General features: G+C 45.0%; 1 protein-coding gene across 4 annotated transcripts in view; it reads left to right on the top strand.

The window, feature by feature from the left end:
• BST1 (bone marrow stromal cell antigen 1) overlaps positions 1-15,238 on the top strand; it is a 52,995-nt gene extending 37,757 nt beyond the window's left edge. For 2 of the 4 annotated variants that reach the window (XR_005833387.1, XR_005833386.1), the window contains one exon: positions 12,462-15,238. The gene's annotated coding sequence lies outside the window, so the exon portion shown is untranslated. Of the gene's footprint in view, positions 1-3,786; positions 3,871-12,461 lie in introns of those variants that run through there. The other 2 variants (XR_005833384.1, XR_005833385.1) reach the window with 2 other exon arrangements.
• Positions 15,239-18,286: the final 3,048 nt, after the last annotated feature.

Here is an 18,286-nt window from a genome sequence, read left to right as displayed (position 1 = left end):
AAATAAAACAGCAACAACAAAACCCCAGTGGAATACTAATTACGATCCTATGACCCCCCATTGGTATAAATAAAACAGCAACAACAAAACCCCAGTGGAATACTAATTACGATCCTATGACCCCCCATTGGTATAAAAATCCCAGCCCACGTTCTCCTCAAGGATTGAGGATGTGCGAAAAGATCACAGATGACTTGCTGATATTAGCTAGTAAGGATGGAGAATTTGCTGTGTGCCTGGGGCAGTTCTAAGTGTTTTCCATGCATTAACGTTTCTGGGCTTCACAATGCAATTTGCAAGGTAATATCCCATCCGCAGTTCCCAGGGACAAAACTCAGAGTGATAGAGCGGGAAAATAACTCAAGATACCGTAGCTTGGGACTTAACAAAGCCAGGACTCAAACCAGGAGAAATGACCCCTTAGTACTTGTACCTTAACCACGATGCTGGACCATCCACATGGTTACTGGGCCACATCATCATCATCACCATCGTCTTCTATAGGCAAGGTCTAATTACTGTATCGCCTTTAATTACAAAAAAATTAAGAAATGTATTATGTGAAATTACCTTTCCCAAACGTCATGCCCCACAAATAACTGGCCTGAATGTGGTACACAGTGTTTCAGAGGTTTTCTATTTAGGCATAGCTTATATTTCCGTGTTTATGGGTGCCAGGCAGAGTTCTAAGAGCTTTTCAGATACTCATGCATTGAATCCTCACAACTGAATCCTGATTCTAGGGGAGAAGATCACAGACTATTTCAAAACTGAGCAGTCAGCATGAATATGGCTATAAGCGTTCTGTACTGGGGCTCACGTGCTCCACAGCAGCCCTGGTGGGACACCGGGTGGGGTGGGGGCAGGGAGGACTCCCAGAGCCTCAGAAGCTCCTCCCAGAGCCCCTAGGCACCAAGCAGCCCTGTGTCCTCAGCTCTAGATTCCTGATTTCAGGCGTTTCCTTTTAAGCAGTGAGAATGTCTTAAATAAATAACTCACCAGCGTTCTGGGAGAAGCATCTGACCAGTGACAAAGACGTTCTCCTTGATCTCAACTTATTCAGGCCCCTCTAAGCCCTGAAGTCTCCATCTCACCTCCAGCTCTGTCCTTGGTGTGTTGAGTCTGGTTTTTGGAAAGGTTCTTGCTAACACAGAATCCTGCTGGTCGGGTGAGTGAAAATCTGCCACCCTTGATGTACGACTTAGTTCTTTATCCTCCACCCTCAATATCTCATCACCTTGGCCTGTGAAGGGTTGCAGAATAAATCAACCCCAAAATAAGGCTCTTTGGCATAAGGATTACTTTCAGCTAATTATTTTTGAGAAACAGAAGACACAGGAAAGAGAAGCTCTGAAAATTGGGAATTAGTTATCCTTTTTTAAGGGCAATTTACAGTTATAAATGAAATCTCCACGTGTGAGGTATCTCCCTCTTTGTACCAGGAAGGATGGTACGTATATCTTTGGTTTAAAAGAAAGAGGATAAAAAATACTTACAAAAAAAAAAAAAAAGGAGTTTAATACTGCCAGAAATATTTACTATTTACCTCAGCTGAAATCTGATGTTATTTGAAGGGTTTTTTTGTACAGATTTATTTATTTATTTGAGAAAGACAGAGAGGGTGTGAGCAGGGGAGGGGCAAAGGGAGAGGGAGAGAGAGAATCTTAAGCAGACTGACTCCCCGCTGAGCATGGAGCCTGATGCAGGGCTCGATCTCACACCCCTGAGATCATGACCTGAGCCAAAATCAAGAGCTAATCCCATAACAGATTGAGCCATCCAGGTGCCTGTGAAATAATTTTTTTTTAAGAGTTCTATGATCAGAAGTTGGCCTAATTGGAAGTTGGTACTCAGAGCCTGATAGGAACTTTTTTTTTTTTTTTTAATTTATTCGACAGAGATAGAGACAGCCAGCGAGAGAGGGAACACAAGCAGGGGGAGTGGGAGAGGAAGAAGCAGGCTCACAATGGAGGAGCCTGATGTGGGGCTCGATCCCATAACGCCGGGATCACTCCCTGAGCCAAAGGCAGACGCTTAACCGCTGCGCCACCCAGGCGCCCCTGATAGGAACTATTTTTTAATACCTGTTTTTTTTTGATCCTGTTCCTCACGTGGGGACTTCTCCGTCAACTGAAACCCCCTTCGCAAACTCCTGCTGACTCTATGCACCATCAACTCTGTCCACATCCTTGTTGGTGTGGTGTCGTTGAGGATTTCTTTGGCCTCTTTTGGAAAGTTAAGATCCCCCCAAACTGGCTCCTCCTTGTTGTTTCTGCCCCTCTTTGTCCTCGTGACCCCTTCGATCTTCCAGTTCCCGGGAATCCTTTGATCCGTCCCCCTTCAGCCCTCGCCCCCTCCATCCCTCTGTCCATCCCTTCCAGATGCTTCCCTCCCCGCTTCAGCTGCTCAGCTCTCTAGAGTCACCAAAACTTCTGGCCCCTTATCTTCCACCACGGACCCCCTAGGAACACAGGGACCTCCAAAAGGAGTTACCTGAGGCTGAAAAGAAAAAGGAGCTCTTTGGAAGCTAGGCCAGTGAAAAATCCTAAAAGTTCTTCCACAGATATTAGGAAAAGGCTTTGGCCATCTGAGCAGGTGTTCTGAACAAAAGATTTATGACAGCCATGTTTTGGTTTTGAAAAGAAAAGAAAAAGTTATTTTTATTATAGAAACCTAGTAGAAACAGAAGAGGAAAGGAATCTACACATAGATGAGGGTAAAAGTAGGCAATAAATGAGAATAAGGCAAAGTTCCATCAAATCAGGTACTGACAATGTCCAACCGCATCAGCTGGGGTGGCCCCGTGGAGACGGCCAGGCTGGAGTCCCAGTTGAGAGGCCTGGGCAGTGTCCTCCCCTCAGGTGAGACTTCCAACTGACCATCCCCATGAGGGCCATATTTATAGGACAAATGACAGGGTTTGAAGGTAAACACTTGTTCGTCTATGTGCAGTTTGGAACGAGCTGTGTTTTTATGTTACCATGTTTTTATATTTTTAAGGCCCCTGGGCTGTATCTGCCTCCCCTCCCAGATTCTATTCCGGGGGACCAGCCCAGCCTGGGGCAGGGTGGGATATGAGACAAGATTTGTAGCTCTTGGCATCCAGAACAGAAGGGCCAGTTTTGACCTGGAGGTCAGATCATATATTTCAAATAACCAGGCTCCCAAGGTTAGTCACACAGCATGAGTCCCACAAACATCATTCCTTAGGCTGCCTGCGTGTACGCAGGTCTAGGTGGTGGGTTCTGTGATTCTGGGGGACACATCACAAAGACATCTATCATATGGAACAGCAGGTAACCTTAACATACTCCATCTGTCGGAAACACCATGTGGATCCAATTGTTCTTTTATTTTTAAAAAATTTTAAAAAAGACTTTATTTATTTGAAAGAGAGCGTGAGTAAGCACGGGGCGGGGGGGCGGATAGGAGCAGAGGGAGAGAAAGAAGCAGACTCCCCGCCGAGCAGGGAGCCCAATGCAGGGCTCGACCCTGGGACCCTGGGACTCTGGGACCCTGGGACCCTGGGACCCTGGGATCCTGACCTGAGCCAAAGGCAGACACTTAACTGACTGAGCCACCCAGGCGCCCCCAACTGTTCTTTTATAAACTGATGAGCTTTGTAGTATCGTATGTGTCTCAGCTAAAATTTTAGAATGAAAGCTGTAAGATCTCTTTTTGTGTCTGTCTGTGTGGTTTATATATGTTTATATATGTATGTTATAGATGGGTGGTATTTTTCTGCCTCCGCGTGGTATTACCAGTTCTTTTTTTTTTTTTTTTAAGATTTTATTTATTTATTTGACAGAGAGAGAGACAGCCAGCGAGAGAGGGAACACAAGCCGGGGGAGTGGGAGAGGAAGAAGCAGGCTCATAGTGGAGGAGCCTGATGTGGGGCTCGATCCCACAACGCCGGGATCACGCCCTGAGCCGAAGGCAGACGCTTAACCACTGTGCCACCCAGGCGCCCCAGTATTACCAGTTCTTGTCTGTTTTGTTTTCCAGAGTTAAGGTAACATTTTCTTTTCTCTTTTCTCTCAAGCTATCTGTAACTTACCTTAAATTGGCAAATTACACCACTGTAAATAGAAACAAAGTAGAAAAGTGGTTGCCAGGGGCCGCAGGGAGAGGCTGGGAAGAGGGTATGAACTTTCAGTTTCAGGATGAATGAGGTCTGAAGATCTGATAAACAACGTGGGAGCGTATAGTCCATAACACTGTTTTGGGCAACTGAAATCCGCAGAGAGAGTAGAACTTAAATGTTTTCACACACAAAACAGGTAACTCTGTGAGGCGATGGGTGTGTTAACTCACTCCAGGGGGGAATCTTCACAATGTGTATGTGTATCAAACCACCACCTGTGTACTTTAAATGCCTTCTGATTTGTCAATTATATCTCAGTAAAGCTGAACACAAAATCGCAAGACAATCTGACCAATGGGGGGAAAACACTGACTTAAACCTGCATAGCAAACTTTGCCCTTATTTACTGTGCTTTCCCTGGTAACCTCCCATAACTGGCTTCCTCCCTCCCCTTTCCCCATTAAGATAGTATTTTATCCTGAATTCTGAGCCCCCCACCCCAGGAAGTTAATCTTTTTCCCCCTGGGTATCTCCCATGTACAAATGTGGTATACAGGTTAATACAACTGTTAATTTCTCTCTCTTTTATTACAGGGACCTCAGTCAAAAACTCAGAAAGGTAGAGGAAAATTATTTTTCCTTCACTGTACCAGCCTTTAGCAAGAACCCCAAGTTGGTTTAGCCAGAATCCCCCCTTGCCCGTGATGTCCCTCTGAGTGGTCTCCCACTCACGGACCTCCCCGCCGTTGCCCCTTGGCTATGAATCCCCCCTTGTCTGTGCTCTGTCGGGACTGGAGCTCAGGTCTCTACTCAGGGCTCCTGCTCTCCTATCGCAGTAGTTCCTGGATGAAATTTGCCATCACCTCTTTACCTGTGTCTGATTCTGGTTTTCTTTGACCCCAATAACATCTGGAAGTACTCGCTTTCCTTCTCGCCAAGATCCGCTAATCATCTTTTTTTTTTCTCCTGAATTTGCTTATTTGACTCCTTTTATTTCCTCTCACTCATTCAGCAAATGTGGTCCATTGGGAGGAAGAGAAGCAATCCCTCCGAGGGAGGGTAGCGCTGGTGCAGCAAGTGGGGGACGGTGGGCACACCGAATAATACACCCCCGTGATGCTCGCTCTGCCTTAAGCAGGTCACGCTCTTGTCCTTGTCTCTCCTTCTTCATTACAGCGCGTCCACTCTAGCATTTCTTATTTTTCTCATATCGTAACTGAGTTCCTCTTTTATAGTAATTCAATGTAATGGGGAAGTTGGCTGTGTCAGACCAGAAAGTAAATTGCTGACAGTTTGTAACTATGCTAAAGGTGCTTTAGTTTTGTCCTTAGAATATCTGGGAGCTATTGACTGAAACAGTCTGACAAGGGAGATGTGTGGTCACATTTCTGCTTCAGTCACGAAGTCATTCAGCAAATACCACGTGTCTGTGCATTCCGAGCATTGTTCTAAGCGCTGGGATTCCTACAGCCAAGGGACAAAAAGCCGTGCCTTCTTCGGGCACCCAGTCCAGTAGGTGGTGGAGAGAAGCAGTACGCGGCTCGTACGAAGTGGTAAATTGTATTTTAGGAGGTGATGCATACTATGGGGAAAATATAGCAGGGAAGCACACAGAACGTGTTGGGCAGGGCTGTGGTTCGAAAGGGTTCACAGATGACACTTGAACAAAGACACAGATGACACTTGAACAAAGATTCGAAGTTGTGGAGGGACCGAGCCACGCTGATATCTTTGGATATCAGGTATTCAGGTAGAAGGAGCAGAAGCAAAGGCCCTGGTGTGGCCACACGTCTGAGCTATTCAGCAACAGCTGGGGGCCCGGCTGGCAGGATCGCTGAGGGGAGAGAAGACTGTGGCTGAGGAGGTCAACCAAATATAAATCACCAGGAAGGTAAAGTGCCATCCTGTGAGCATCGTATCCGGCAATGGATGAAACTCTTCTATATCCAAAATATCCCACGCTGTACTCTTCTTCTAAAAGTCAGACTGTCTCTGGGGCTCAGATAAGTCTGGGTGGATGGCATGGGGGCTTCCAGAAGTCCATTTGTGGGAGGAACTGTCAAATAGCAAAGGAGGTCTAGAAAGTGGAGAAGAATGAAATGGTCGTCACATCTAGTGGAGATTGGTCTCCATGTGCGTGTGCTTGTGTGCGTATGTAAACGCCCAACTTCCTGGTCGGTGTCTTTTGCTCTGGTGTAATTATTATTAGCATCCCTCTTGTGAGAGAGGGCCCCAGGGAGAGAGAGCACTGTGAGACATGAATGGCATGGTGGAGGGACCTAGCTGTCCAAAAGTGACCTGGCCACGGCAAAGCTGAAGATTCCCAGCGAAGGTGGCCACCAAAGGCAATGATGGGACAAAATCAAACTGCTCTGCGGAAAGGACCAGTCCATATCATTTAGGGTCCTAGCAGGACACGGAGGACACACTCAGATGAGGATACTTTGAAGAGCTCTGAAGAAGGGACCCTTTGCAAAGGCGCTGAGAGTTTGCAGGAGCATACCAAGGCCTGAAGGGACAAGCAGACAGAGTGGCTATAGGCATCAAGGGTCCCATGGAGAGGCCGCCTTGAGGGGAGCAGTGCCCTATGTCGATGAACCCAGCAGGAGTGAGGCAACCAGCAGGGAGGAAGCCAGCTGGGGAAATACTATGGTCTGAGTGTTTGCGTGTGCTACCCCCAACGAATATCTTGAAATCCTAATTCTGGAAGACAGCGGTATCGGGATGTGGGCCTGTGAGAGGTGCCTCAGTCATGAGGGTGGGGCCTTACGAATGGGTCCCTCAGAGATCTCTCACCCCTTCCACCGTGTGAGCTCACAGCGAGCAGGCGCTAGCTGTGTACCAGGAGGAGGACCTTCATCAGAACATGACCGTTGCTGGTGCCTTGATCTTGGACTTCTCAGCCTCCAGAACTGTGGGAAAGAAATTTCTGTTGTTTCTAAGCCACCCAGTCTTTGGTATTTTGTGATAGTAGTCCTAATGGACCCACTGTCCTTCCTCCCTCTGGGGAAGCCTGATGGGACAGATAGCCCAATGAAGAAAAGTGAAGAATCTAGAAGGCCAGGGACGCCTGTCTGGCTCAATTGGTAAAGCATGCGACTCTCGATCTTAGGGTCATGAGTTTGAGCCCCACATTGGGTATAGAGATTACTTAAAAAAAAAAAAAAGAATCTAGAAGGCCAAATGGAAGGTGTGCAACCTGCAGTCTCTTCAGCCTAGTCACCAGCCGCTGATGGAGCAGGAAAGGAAAATCGTGGCGGACACCACAGGGCTGTGCGAGCAGAGATGAAACACGCCCCATGGGGACCTGCAGAAATAATGAAGGGGGGCTCTTTGGAAGGGGCTGATGCTCTGTCAGAGGAGTGGAGGTTCAAAAGCCTCTGAAATACAGTTTTTTGGAGTCATTGGGACCACATCGTGAAGGGCCTAAAGGGACCCAGGGAAATGGGGATGTTTAGTTGGAAACATTTCTGAATTTCCAAATAGTCTTCCCTCCAGGCATATCCATATTCATAGGTTCTCCTCTCTCTGGACCTTATGATAAAATTTTGCACTTCCTGTCTGGAGGCTGTGTTCTCAGGGCCCCTGGGGTGGCTGCCAAAGGGTCAGGGCGGGACAGAAGGATGTTGTCATTAGCTTTGTGTGGTTTTGAATCGCATGAAGAAGCGAGAAAAGACGCAGCTGCACATAGGCGGGATTCTGGTGGTTTCTCAGCTGCAGGTGTTTTGACAAGCATGGCTGATAAGCTGTGAGAACCCGGCTGCCCCTCATTGTTCAGTTTTGTAATATAAATAATTATCTTTGGTTTAGATGATATTTGGTGATGTTTATATTATTTCTGAACCATATAGACACGTGGTTCAAAACTGAAAATGATATCAAAAGCCTCCTTTCCACTGTACCATCTTTCGGTTCTTTCCCCTTCACGCTGATAACCTCTTCTTCCTTTGCAGAGATACAAATAAATGTTATGACCCCCTATCTTTCCTCACACAAAGGGGAACATTCAATACACAATACTTTGTATCTTGCTCTCTTTCTACTTACTAATATATGCTAGAGATTGCTTTATATTAACACATAGAGAGATTGTCGCCTTTTTTTTTTATAGCGACACAGTATTCCTTGGAAAGAGGCTACATCTTTACATGATTTAATCCACCCCGTCTAAAAATTCAATGCCTTCAGTTTCCCAATCTGTGCGATGAGTGTAGTACTAGTACCTGCCTCTGGGGGGTGTTTTTAGGATTTCAGAACGTGATGCGTCTAAGAGCCCAAAGGGTGTTTGGCACTTGCTTAATTATCGGTTAACCTCTCCTCTTCCCCTTTTCTTTCTCTTTCCCTTCTCCTCTACTTTCTTTTATTTATTTATTTTTTAAAGATTTTATTTATTTACTTGAGAGAGAGAGTGAGCGAGAGAGAACGCACACACGTGGGGGCAGAGGGAGAGGGAGACACAGACTCCCCACGGAGCAGGGAGCCCTACGTGGGGCTCAATCCCCAGCACCCTGGGATCATGACCTGAGCCGAAGGCAGACGTTTAATTGGCTGAGCCACCCAGGCCCCCCTTCTCTGCTTCCTTTTAATCCTCCTTTTTTCCTTTTTCCTTCCTGCCTTCTCCTCCTAACAGCAGGGAAACACAGCATATGAACAGTTCTGCCCACGGAAATAATTTTCCCTGTTTCCAGGTCCAGGAAGAGTTACGGGGTGTTGGATAGTACCAAAAAGCCACCATGGTGTTGGATAGTACCAGAAACTAATACGTGCTAAATATACCTCTTTCCCCTTGTCTCTTTTTACCCCTTGGTTTTTTCCCCAGTGGCATCAAATATGAAATGGGCTGTCTTCATATCAGATCTAGGAGAAATGGGATGGAGTAGCATTAGAGAATGTAAGCTCCGTGAGGGCAAGAATTTTATTAAAAAAAAATTTTTTTAAAGATTTTATTTACTTGAGAGAGAGAGAGAGTTAGAGAAAGAGAGCATGAGAGGGGGAGTGGGGGAGCCAGGTTGGGCAGAGTGAGAGGGAGAAGCAGACTCCCCACTGAGCAGGGCACCTGATGTGGGGCTTGATCCTGGGACCCTGAGATCAGGACCTGAGCCGGAGGCAGATGCTTAACCAACTGAGCCACCCAGGCGCCCCAAGGGCAGGAATTTTTAAAAACATTTCTATTGAGATATAATTCATGTACCATAAATTTCATCCTTTTAAAGTATATGATTCAATGGTTTTTAGTATATTCAGTTTTGTAATCACCACACAATCCAAATTTAGGACATTTGAATCAACCCAAAAAGAAACCCCATACCCATTGGTCCTCACTCCTCATTCCCCAAACATGCAGCCATAGGCAACCAGTAATCTACTTTCTGTCTCTATAGATTTGTCAGTTCTAGGCATTTCATATAAATGGAACTATATAACATATGGTCTTTTGTGGCTGATTTCACTTAGTATAATGTGTGCTAATTATTAATTTTAATATTAACAATGAATTATTAACCAACAAATTATTAATAAATCCAACCAACAAAATATCAACCATCTATTAATCAATTTAATTATTAACAATAAATGATGAATTGATGAAAGATTAGTAATTAATTAAATAATTATACTCAGTAATATAATTAATAAATTATTCATCAAATATTATTACATTATTAATACTAATGACTTTGCTTCTGAGTGATGAAGTTATGAGTAATGTAATTTTCTTCTTCATACTCTTAGTTTTCTTTTTTTTTAATTGAGAGAGAGAGAGAGAAAGTGTGTGCATTGGGGCGGGGTGGGGTGTGTGGGGTGGGGTGAGGGAGGGTGGAAGGGAAGAGGGAGAGGGAGAATCTTAAACAGATTCCCTACTCAGGGCAGAGCCAATCTCCAAGCTCCATCTCATGACCCTGAGATTATGACCCAAACCTAAATCAAGAGTTAGACACTTAATCCACTGACCCACCCAGGCGCCCCTATACTCTTAATGTTCAAAATTTCATCTGAGCACGTGATTGATATTATAACTTGAAAAAATTACGTGTAGAGCTGTTACTTCGCAAGAAGGGATATCTTTCTGAAATAAATGTTTGAATTTCACTTTGACTACTAATTTGACTACTAATCACTTAGTAAAATTAGCAGAATTTTAAAACTCATGTTGAAAAAAATGTAGTTTCAGAAAACACAACAAAAAACCCAAAATGTCCTGTAGTGAGTGAATGGATAAGTAAACTTTAGTACATCCAGACAATGGACTATTATTCAGTGCTAAAAAGAAATGAGCTCTTGAGCCGTGAAAAGGCATGGTGGAAACTTAGATACATATTACTGAGTGAAGGAAACCGATCTGAAAGTCTGCACGCTGTACGATATTAACTATATGACATCTTAGAAAAGGCAAAATCATGGAGACAGTATAAAGATCAGTGGTGGCCAGAAGTTAGGGGGAAAGGAGGGATAAACAGAGGGGCACAGAGGATTTTTTGGGCAGTGAAACTATTCTATGCGATACTGTAATGGTGGGTATGTATTACGTTCATCAAAACCCACGCAATGTACAACACTAAGGGTGAACTCTAGGTAAACTATGGGCTTTGGGTGATAATGATGTCAGTGTCAGTGCATCTGTTGTAACAAGTGTACCAGTTCGGTGGGGGGGTGTTGATAGTGGGGAGGCTGTGCACGTTGGGGGGAAGTGGGCCTACGGTCCCTTTGCATTTTCTGCTTAATTTTGTTGTGAACCTAAAACTGCTCTAAAAATTAAGTTTATTAAAAAAACAAATCAAAATATAAAAGGCAGTGAATGATATTCAGCACCCTTACTCTCAATGCATTTCATTTGGGGCTTTGAGCTTTTTGTTCGTTTCGTTTTGAGCCTGCTCCGAAGAACACGGTTGAGAACACATTGCACAGTTGCCTCTCAGATATTCAAGAATGTGTTCCTCCTCCCAGCTGAGATATTTGACCTTTAGCCTCTTTGTGTTGGAATTTAAGAATGGAGAACAGAAACAGGAAATCAAGAAACATCTTACAAGAAAATCTGTTGAGAAAGTTTTGGCGTGAATTCTGGGTGTTCCGGGTGGTTTGAAAAGCATATGTGACTCATCTATAAACTGACCACGTTGTTAGGAGTGGGCTACGTCTGACATCGGTCAGTGCGCTCTGCTTGTTGTTTTTGAAATTTGGCCTCTTTTCACTCTTCTTCTGGTGAGATACCCTGACTTTCCTCTGGGGAACTTGCCCTGCTCTGCTCTCAGCCCAAGTGGGGCTGCACCCCCACTCAGGTCAGGCAGGGGGAGACTCAAACTTAATCGAATCAGAGCTGGCCAAGCCACAGGCGACGGTGATTGGCTCAGCGCTAAAAGCAATGATTTTCTTAAGTGACTGGCCTGATGTGGGGTGTGTGTTTGCTTGGCTAACAAGCAGCCCAGTGTAGCGGAGTAGGTGTTCTGGAGCTCACTGCGCAGGTTTAAATCCCAGCTCCCCGGCCCTACCACGGGCTAGCCGGTCACCTTGGGTTAAGTCGCTCATCCTCCATGAGCCTCAGCTTTACCCTGTAAAATGGGACCAAGTATACTCCCTCCCTTGCTGTTATGGGGATTGCGGGAGTACTCGCTGTAAGACCCAGCCCAATCTTTGCCTCCCCATTTTCACCGGGGTGTGCGGTAGGCATCTCAGATTTAACGTGCCCCAAATGAATTATCTTTCATTGTCTCTTCCTCAACTCAGCTAATGACAACTCCCTCCTTCTGGTTGTCTCAAGTCCACACCCTTGGAGTTGCCTTTGACCTCTCTTATTGTCTCTTTATAAACAAATTCTCCCAGTTCTACCTTTCAAATACATCCAGAATTCCACCACACCCACCGATGCCAACCCGGTCCCAGGCTCTGTCATCTCTTGTCCGGATTATGGCACCATGGCCTCCTGAGGGGTCTCCGTGCTTCCGCCTTTGCCCTACGTCAGTTTCTTCTCAACAAGGAGCCAGAGCGAGTCTGAGAAAAGGCAAGTCAGAAAATGCCGTCTCCTGCTGCCCGCGCATGCGCACTGCTGCCTCTGTGCTCAGCTCCTACCTCCTTCCTCCTTGCTCCTTCTGCACCATGCCTCCCTCTTTGACCTTTGCTCTTCTTTCAACACACCAGATGTTCAGCACTTGCTCGTTTCCCTCCTCTCTGCTGGAATTATGACCCCAGATGTCATACAGTTACCTCACCTTCCTCAGATCTTTCCTCAGATGTCACCTTCTCAGTGAGAACATCCTGGCCCTCCATCCGATGTCGTAACCCTCCCCCCAGTCCTGATCCCATTTCCCCCTGTTTCATTTCTTAGCTCTCAGCACTGCATGGCATACACTATGATTTACTTCTTTTATCTTGTCTATTACAGGTCTGTTACCCGCCCCCCATATAAGCTCCATAAGGACTGAAATTTTTTTTTAAGTTTATTCATTTTATGTAGTCATCTCTACAGCCAACGTGGGACTCAAACCCACGACCCCGAGATCAAGAGTCACTCTTCCAACTGAGCCAGATGGTTCCAAGACTGAATTTTTGTAAATTGTTGTATCTCAGTACCTAACACAGAAGGTGCTTAGTGAGCATGTGACACCTGAATGGAAGAATAAGTGAATGAAAGGAAAAGATTTGCGTTAAAGTCTGATATTCATCAGCACACAGTTCTGCAGGGTCTCCTGGGTACCAGGGACTTGCTAGTCAGTCATACTCAAGAAAAAGACTGTTTCAGAGTCCACTTACAGTCTGTGCGGAGCAAAAGGAGTTGAGGAAACTATCCAGATCCAAAAATAAAATCAGGAAGTATAGGGTGTATGAAAACCTTAGGAAGGACAACAGTGAGAGAGCTTATAAAAGTGTCCAAGGCGTGGGGTATCTAAGCTGTGCCCTGGAAGTTCAGGAAGAGCAAGTAAAGGTGAAGAGGTGAAGAGTGACGTGGGGGGAGGGTGGAGAGAGCCAAGAAGTCACTGAATCTGTGAGGCTGAGGTTAGCCCGAACCGAGGGAGTGGCTGACAAGTTGACTTCTGCGCTCAAACCTCTACCCAGATTAACTAAACAAACAAGCCAGTGATGACCAGTGACGCCCAAGTGAATGAAAAGCATTTCAAGGCATTCTGCACAGTCCTACTAATTCTTGTGTCATTGAAAATGTAGAATAAAGAATGAATACAAGATTCAGCTCTGCTCAGTTTCTGGAAGTAGGAGGAGAAATCATGCAGCTTTCCTTTTCACAAGACTCCTAGAAGAAAACAGATCACGGGCTACGTCAATGAGTGTGCCTTTCTGTTGTTTTTGATATTCAGCAACGAATCACCATTTTTCTGGTGAAAGTTCTCTAATTTGAGGAGGTACAAAACACGTTGAGAAGATAAACACCCTTCTGGGAGAACAGGTCCACTCCAAGCTTTTCAGTGATGCTCAGAGCCTCATGGCTGCCACTGACCCATGCCCAAGGCCATGTTTCCAGAAATTCCCACTGTAGATCACATATCCACCTCCAGAACAGGTCGAGTCTGCCAACTCTGAGCCAGCTCATCGTGGGTGTCCATTACCTAACTGTTGCCTAATTACGTAGAGGTAGTGTTGCCTGGACAGACTTGAAATGAGATTATCTGGGTTCAAAACCCTTCTTGACTAACTGAATTTTGTCCAAATTGCTTACCTTTCTAAGCCTCTGGTTCCTTGTTTGTAATACAGAAATGAGAAACTCTTTCTATGATGGCGATGTTACAGGGCATTTGTCAAATACTTTGTCAAACCCTCAGTGTTGTTAGCAATTATTGTTGAAGGAGGGAAAAGAAGAATTATGTGATTAATCAGAGCCTTTCCCCTTTCTCCCCTCAACACTGAGCTTCGCTACTCCACAGATGAACAACAGATGCCGATGGATGGGTTTTAGCTGGTGAATCTGTTGAAGACCCTGGACCTATTGGTTTCTCCATCTGTGGTGGGTGATGAGTCTGTTGTCACTGGGCTCGTGGGAGAGGGAGTTCTGCAGGCATTGCTTAAGTGCCAACTGCATACTAGGCATTGTTATGGTGGTAGGGGCTCAGTGGTGGAGAGAGATGGGGATTGGCCCTGTTCTCATGGAGCCGACCTTCCATCGGGAAGTGTGAGGAGAGGAAGAAGCATCATTACTAAAAGGTTGTGCCAGGGCTGTTCTTTAGTGGTTCTTACAGGCAGCCTGAGACACAGGGATTTACAGGACAAGATACTCAGCTCAAATCTACCAAAGGGTACAGAGTTGGGATTTGAGCCCAACTCAGTGTTTTGGGAGAGGAGACATGACCTGGCAGGAACCATGTATGTACAGTGAAGTGGAAAGAGCAGAGATTTAAAAATGTATATATGTATATATAAAATATTAAATAGTATGGAGTATAACTACTTTTAAAGCCGTCAAAGATTAGAATAAAGGCTGGAAGGAAAGATAGCAAATTGTTAGGTAAATGGGTTAGGGGTTGAAATGGGGGGCGGGGCATTTTCTTCTTTTCTTGTTCCAATTTGTAAAACGTGATTGTATTACTTGAGTGATTTAAAGATGGCAAAGGAAGTTGACCAAGGAAAGAAGAGAGCTCGAAACCCACATGCTAGGACCCGCACTTCCATGAACCAGCTATGTGGCCCAGAGGTAGCCATTCCTCTGGTGCCCCAGACATTCCAGTATCCACCCTGCAGTGCTCCCTACAGTTCTGTTTGAATGCCTTTCCCCCCCTTTTTGCTTGCCCTTCAACAGCTTGATCTAGTGTCACTGTCTTCTAAAGCCTTTCTAGAATCTACTGACTCATTGGGATCTCTCCAAGTCTGCACGTAGCCATCGCAGTACTAGTCCTGCGGTCCCCACTTATCCAGTTTTACTTTCCATAGTTTCAATGACCTGTGGTCAACCATGGTCTGGAGGCAGATGCTCCTCCTGTGACAGGTCGCCAGAAGGTCAATAGTAGGCTAGGGCTACGTCACAATGCCTGCATCATTCACCTGCCTTCATCTCTGATCTCAAGGCATTTAATCACCTGATATCATCATCACAAGAAGAAGGGTAAGGTCAACATAATCAGATATTTTGAGAGAGCTAGATCAAATTCACATGACTTGTATTACAGTATATCATTGTATTGTTCTATTTTATTATTAATTATTGTTGCTAATCTCTGACTGTGCCTGATTTATAAATTAAACTTCATCATAGGTCTGTATGTATAGGAAGAAACACAGTATATACAGGGTTTGGTGCTAACGGCATCTGCTGCGGGTCTTGGAAAGTATACCCTGTGGTTAAGGGGGGACCACTTAGCTGAGTGTCTGGGGGGCCAGACACTCAACTAAATGTCATCGGATTCAATCTTCAAAATAATTCAATGATGCCCGCAGGTATTTTCCAACCCACTCTACAGAAAAGGAACTTGTCCTTCAGAGAAGTTTTGTTACTTGCCCAAGTGGCCCAGCCCACTCAGGTCTGCCCAACCAGAAAGGCTATGTCCTGACTGCTCTACCCAGGGATTCCTCAGGGTCAGCTTATTTCTGCGCCTTCAGCAAGCTACCATGGTGCCTGGCACGTGGCCATTAATATTGGCTGAATGAATGAATGTCAGAATATGCCATTTTTGGAGTTTCAGTGCATTGGAACAACGCTCAAATAAGTTCACAACAACATTACCATGTGTTGAGTGCCTGTCCTGTCTTAGGTGTGTCTGTTATCCCAGTTAATCCCCATTTTAACCTGACAAATAGGCATTACATTGTGCCCATTTTACAGAGGAGGAAACTGAGATTCAAAAGTGCAACTTGCCCCGGGGTGCCTAGGTGGATTAGTAGGTTAAGTGTCTGACTTCGGCTGAGGTCATGATCTCAGGGTCCTGGGATCCAGCCCCATGTCCGGCTCTGTGCTCAGTGGGGAGTCTGCTTGTCCCTCTCCCTTTGCCTCCCTCCCTGATCATGCTCTTTCTCTCTCTCGAATAAATACATAAAATCCTTAAAAAAAAAAAGTGCATCTTGCCCCAAATCATACCACATTTAGATGGTGTACTGGGAGGGTGGTCACTTTTTTGGGCATTTGTGATCTTCCCCAAGGGCATACCAGAATGTCTGATGTTTGTAGCCGAACATCTTACTTGCAGAAAAAGAAATACAAAGTGAGAGAGTACACAAACCAAATGACTTTGCAGAAACAAAGGATTACAGGGTCCTTTTAGATTTTATTTTCCAAGGGTACATTACACTTAACAGATGGAGAAACTAAAAGCTGAAGGTCTCCCAAGTCAGCCCTGATTTATAATTAGAAATTAAGACAAAGCAGATCTGAAAGTGTAAATGCGTGGATGTGAAAAAACCCCACATTCTCGGGGACTGTTGTGTAAGTGCCAATTGGTACAACCTCTCTGATTGAGAGTATCTAGCGAAATTCTAAATGTCTGGGCCCTTTGACCCAGGAAACCTACTTTTAGGGGTGTATGTACTTGGATATGTGAAAAAATTTGCTGACACAAGAATATTTATTCCAAAATTTAATGTCAAACCAAGGAATAGAAAATCTAAGTGCCCATCAGTATAGGTCTAATTAAACAAACTTTAGTAGGCTATACAATGAAATACTAGAGGTCATTTAATAGAATTAAGTAGAGCAATGTGTGGTGATGGAGAATGTCTTCAACATATCTTACGATGTGAAGGAAGCCAGCTGTACAACAGGGCATGCAGGATGCTGTAATTTCTATGAAACAGTGAAAACTTACTTCTCTGTATCTGTGTATAAGTATGAATGCTGCCTGCTCCTTACCATAGTAGGAGGAAAGTCCAGGGAAGGAGAAAGAATGATTTTCTACACGTAGCACATTGTTCTATACTTATTGTATTTTTATTATCAATAAACAAATACCCCTTTTAAAGGGGTTGTTTTATGGCTGGTCTTTGATGTTTTACAAGTCAGAATAATACCAGTCTGTTCAGCTGAGTGAGGAATGCATGCCAAGCTCTGTTACACATTAGGTGATTTTGGACCTTGCACAACATCCAATATAAGAGAAAGTTCGTGCCCAGGATGAGGGGGTGGAGATGGACGCAGCAAGTTGAGAGAGCAGATAAATGAACCCCCGGCAAAACCAGAGTCTCTCATCCCACTTCCACATAATTTTGTTTAGATCTGGGATTGTGAGAATAAGTCTGTGAATTCAGTTTGGAAAGGGTGGAATTATGGGTGCCAGAAATAAAACTTTGGTTATCATTCATTCATTTATTCATTTGACAACCACTTGTGGATGCCACTTTGAGTCCTGGGCTACTAAGAGAATAAACTTCAATTCCTGCCAACCTCGCCCTGAGCAAACTCCTAGTCTAGTTGGGAGAGGACATCTAGAAAAAATTTTTAGAGGATGTGTTCCAGGACTGGGCTGGCCGGACCAGAGCTTTTGAGATCTGTATTGTCCCAGCAGGATTACTGGCATCTGCCTTACTCTGCTAGCAAAGTGTTCCATGTGGAGATTGACCCCAGTTTGGTAGCTACATGGGATCAGAAAAGGCTTCTTTCCTGAGGACATCCCATAGAAGGAGACCTCTAGGAGTTTGGAGGAAGAGAGAATGACATCTCTGAAGGCCTTGTGCCAGGGAAGAGTTTGGGCTGGTTGGGGACAGAGAGAAGGCCAGCAGGTGTGGAGTGCTTTACGGTTGGAGAGAGACATGGGCTGGGGGAGTAACCAGGGGCTTACATGCTTGCTTGCTATGTCTTGAGCAAGTAGAGAGGGGAGGTAATCAGAATTATATTTCAAAAGTTGCTTCTTTACAAAGGTCGGTTTACAAGGAAACTACCACCCTGTCTGTGGTGGAGAGAATGGATGGGGGAGGTAGGGAGGTGGATTTGGGGAGAATGGTTGGAAGCTCTTCGTAGGTGAAAAAGAGCATAGACTTCCTCTTGGACTAAGCCAGTGGTAGTAGAGATGAACAAAGTGGATACTTGATAAATAATTTTTAGGCAGAAGGAACAACTTCTAGGTGGATGTGTGGGACAAAGGCAGGGGAAGGAGCACAGAAGACTTGGGACATTTCTAGGTTGAGCAATGGGAAGGGGATGTCAGTTCTTTTTACCAGATTTCAAAAGATCAGAAAAGAAGGGGTCCCTGGCTGGCTCTGTCAGTACAGCATGAGACTTTTGATGTCAGGGTCATGAGTTCCAGCCCCACATTGGACACAGAGTTTACTAAAACAAAT

This window comes from Ursus maritimus, unplaced genomic scaffold (assembly GCF_017311325.1).
Source record: "Ursus maritimus isolate PB19 unplaced genomic scaffold, ASM1731132v1 scaffold_8, whole genome shotgun sequence".
Lineage (NCBI taxonomy): Eukaryota > Metazoa > Chordata > Mammalia > Carnivora > Ursidae > Ursus > Ursus maritimus.
The sequence above is the reverse complement of the archived record's forward strand: the minus strand, read 5'-3'. Positions and strand labels throughout refer to the sequence as shown.